Source organism: Monodelphis domestica, chromosome 5 (assembly GCF_027887165.1).
Source record: "Monodelphis domestica isolate mMonDom1 chromosome 5, mMonDom1.pri, whole genome shotgun sequence".
Lineage (NCBI taxonomy): Eukaryota > Metazoa > Chordata > Mammalia > Didelphimorphia > Didelphidae > Monodelphis > Monodelphis domestica.
In genome coordinates this window covers 37,473,949-37,477,886 of record NC_077231.1, presented here as the reverse complement: position 1 = coordinate 37,477,886, position 3,938 = coordinate 37,473,949, and positions in this window count along the sequence as shown.

Sequence of the window (3,938 nt, the reverse complement as noted above, 5' to 3'; positions counted from 1 at the left end):
AAATAATATCACATAAAGAGGCATGGGGGATAAAATACTATTACAGTGGAGGGGAAGATGAGGGTGGTGACAGGTAATACTTAAACCTTACTCTCAGTGGAATTGAAAGAACCGTCAGATTCACTGGGGTATAGAACCCTATCTTAGCCTATAAAGATGTATAAGGTAAATAAGAAAGGAGGTGGTGGGGAGGGAAGTAATATAAAGAAGGGAGAAGTTGCGGTATGTGTGATTAAAAGACCCTGTGGGGAATAGGAAGGGTAGTGGTGGGAAGGGGAGTAATATAAGAGAAAGAGAAGGAGGTAAGTGACTAAAAGCAAAACACTGGTGGGGAGGGAAAGTGTGAAAGGAGAAAAGACAGGATTAAAAGAGGAAATCAAGATGGAGGGGAATACACAGATGGTAATCATATCTGTGAATATAAATGGGATATAATCACCCATAAAATGGAAGCAGATATTAGAGTAGATTAAAAAATAGAATCCTAGTTTATATTGCTTAGAGGAAACACAGTTGAGGCAGGTAGACACACACAGAATAAAGGTAAGAGGCTGAAGCAGAATCTATTGGGCTCCAACTGAGACAAAAAAAAAAGCAAGAGTAGCAATCATGATCTCAGGCAAAGCTAAAGCAAAAATAGATCTGACTGGGGCAACTGGGTAGCTCAATGGATTGAAAATCAGACCTAGAGATGGGCTAGAAAACCAGACCTAGAGATATGTTCAAATCCGGCCTCAGACACTTCCTAGCTGTGTGACCCTGGGCAAGTCACTTGACCCCCATTGCCTAGCCCTTACTACTCTTCTGCCTTGGAACCAATACATAGTATTGATTCCAAGATGGAAGTTAAGGGTTTTAAAAAAAATAAATCTGACTAAGAGAAATAAGGAAGGTAATTACATCTTGATAAACGGTAGTATAGACAATGAAGAAATACCAATAGTTAACATATATGCAACAGATAGTATAGTATCCAGATTTTGAAAGGAGAAACTAAAGGAGCTTAAGGAGGAAATAGTAAAACTATACTAGTAGGGAATCTCAATCTTCCCCTATCAGAACCAAATAAATCTAACTAAAAAATAAATAAGAAGTAAGGCAAATGAATAACACTTTAGAAAAGTTAGATTCAATAGATATCTGGAGAAAATTGAATAGAGATAAAAAGACATATACCTTCTTTTCAGCAGCACATGGCACATATACAAAGATTGGCCACCCACACACGTACAAGCATAAAAACTTACAACCAAATGCAGAAAAGCAGAAATGCAACTTTTTCAGATCATAACGTAATAAAAATTATAATCAATAAAGCTTCATGGAGAGGTAAATTAAAAATTAATTGGAAACTAAATAATCTAATTCTTCAAAACTGATGGATCAGAGAACAAATCATAGAAACAATCACTGATTTCACTGAAGAGAATGACAATGAGGAGACAACATATTAAAATTTATGGGATCCAGCCAAAGCAGTACTCAGGGGAAAATGTATGTCCCTGAATACTTATATCAATAAAACAGAGAAAAAGCAGATCAGTGAATTGGGCATGCATCTAAACAACTAGAAAAAGAACAAATGAAAACCCCCCATTTAAATACTAAATTGGAAATCCTAAAAATCAAAGGAGAAATTAATAAAAATTGAAAGTAAAAGAAGCATTGAACTAAAAAAAATGAGACTAGGAGCTGGTTCTATTAAAAAACAACAACAAAAAATAAAGCAGATAGAGTACTGGAATTAATTTGATTTAAAAAAAGAATATCAAATTGCCACTATAAAAAACAAAAAGGATGATTTCACCTCTAATGAGAGGAAATTAAAGCTATTATTGGCAGTTATTTGGCTGAGTTGTGAGACAATAAATCTGATGATCTTGGTGAAAAAAATAAAATAAAAATACTTCAAAGGCTCCTCTTCATTTTGTGGCTCATGGACTAGAACCAGTTACAAAATCTGTACATTCTCCAAAATCAATATCTGAACTGACTTCATCAAATGATACTAAGCATGCATGTGTGCATGTACGCATGCACATGCACATGTACACACACACACATTCTGTTTTCATTATTTGCAGTTCTGTTCTATAAAGGTACTGCAGACACTGAATTAGTGAATGCTGAACCAAAGAGGAAATATAGGGTTAGGTTCCTATGGATTTGGATTACAATATTTACATTAGCACTTTCTAGAGCAGCCTCAAACACAGATCAATCAATTTCCTATTCTTTTTTCTGGAAGAATTGTGTTCATTCATTAAGATTAACTCATGGCCAACAGCATTATAACTCATGCCTGAATGAAGCTTATCAAACACAAAAATTTTCTCTATAACATCACTGCCTTCTTGCACTTAGGAACAGTAGACAGCACTTCAGCACTCTGCTTGGGAACAATTTTACACAGCAAAATCACCAACATAAAGCACAAAAATGCAAAAAGTGTGGCACTAAATTGTTCTGGAAAAAGACATTTAGATAAATGTTAAATTAGATAAATGTTAAAATTGCCACACATGTAATTTATTAACAAATGAAACAAATAATAAAGATATAGATAATTGTAATATTTTGTCCATGAAAAAGATTTTTCATCACTTCCATCAATAAAATTTCACAATTTAATTCATTTCAAATGATTAAGGTCTTTAAAAAATTCTCTTCATATTTCTCCTTGAGATAAGAGTCTCAGGCAATGTTATGTTAATCTATTTTCCTTCTCTTCAGTCTTTATAAGAAGCAGTTTTTTTCCCCAGAATATGGTGTCTTCCAGTTTCTCAGAAAGTTTTATTTTATTTTTTATTGTTATGCAAAATCACACTTCCTTATTGGTCATTGATGTAAAAGCAAAGTCATTCATAACCCAAACCCCCAAACCACAAATACACTGATGTGAAAGACAACTCCAACAGTTTTCTCTGGAGTGGGATGGCATTCCTCCTCATAACTTTCAGGATTGTCCCAGATCATTGCATTGCTGAGAGTAACCAAGTTTTCACAGATAATCATAGTCCAATATTACTGTTATTGCGTCCAATGTTCTCCCAGTTTTCAGAGGGTTTCAACAGAATTCTCTTTACAATTTTCTTTCATAACATAGCAATGAAGCAATTCTCAGAAGTAAAAAGTCTGAGAAGCAATGTCCTGGATTGGCTAATCACTCAACGTAGCCAGGAAGACCCAGGTTTAAAAATGTAAAAATACTAGTTGTGTTACCCTGGGTAACATAGTTAACCTCTACCTGCTTTAGGTTCCTCATTTGTAAAAGAAGAGGGTTGAATCAATAAAAACACCTTCCTCCCCTCATGACAGGGAGAAGCTTCTCATAACAAGAGATTATCAACTGTAACTCCGAATTGCTTTTCTCACAACATTCCTTCTTAAAGATATAGGAACAATCTCTCTCAGCTAAGTGAAACAGTTGTCACGTACAAGCTTATTTGGATAAATGTAACCTCCTATAACACAGGCTGTGAGGCAGGAAGTTACATTCTTGTTTTTGTATTGCCGGTGCCTGGCACATAGCAAGCACTTTATAAATGTTGATTCAGTAGCATTGACAGACAATTTCTTTACCAAGGAGCTGTCAATGAAGCTCATAGGTTGAAAGTGAACAACTGCAGGGCATTAACGCCTTGTTCTCCTTCTTGCAGTCCATCTTACCATCATTAAGCTGGGAGGGAGGAGAGGTAGGGGGAAGACTGGCTAGTGGGGAGGGGGTTCTGGGTGCTTGGGAAAGGAGTAAGAGAAAATGTAAAGGAAAGGGATTCAGGAAAAGGACTGGGGGTCTGAAGGAAAACTTCTGAATATCAAAGCGCAGAGTCGGGAGGGAGCCGAGTGAGTCTGTGTGGGGCAAGCTTGTGTCCTCTTCTACCCAAAGTAAGCCAGTTCTGGCCCCGCCCATTCCTCCCTAGGCGCCATCTTGGTGGACC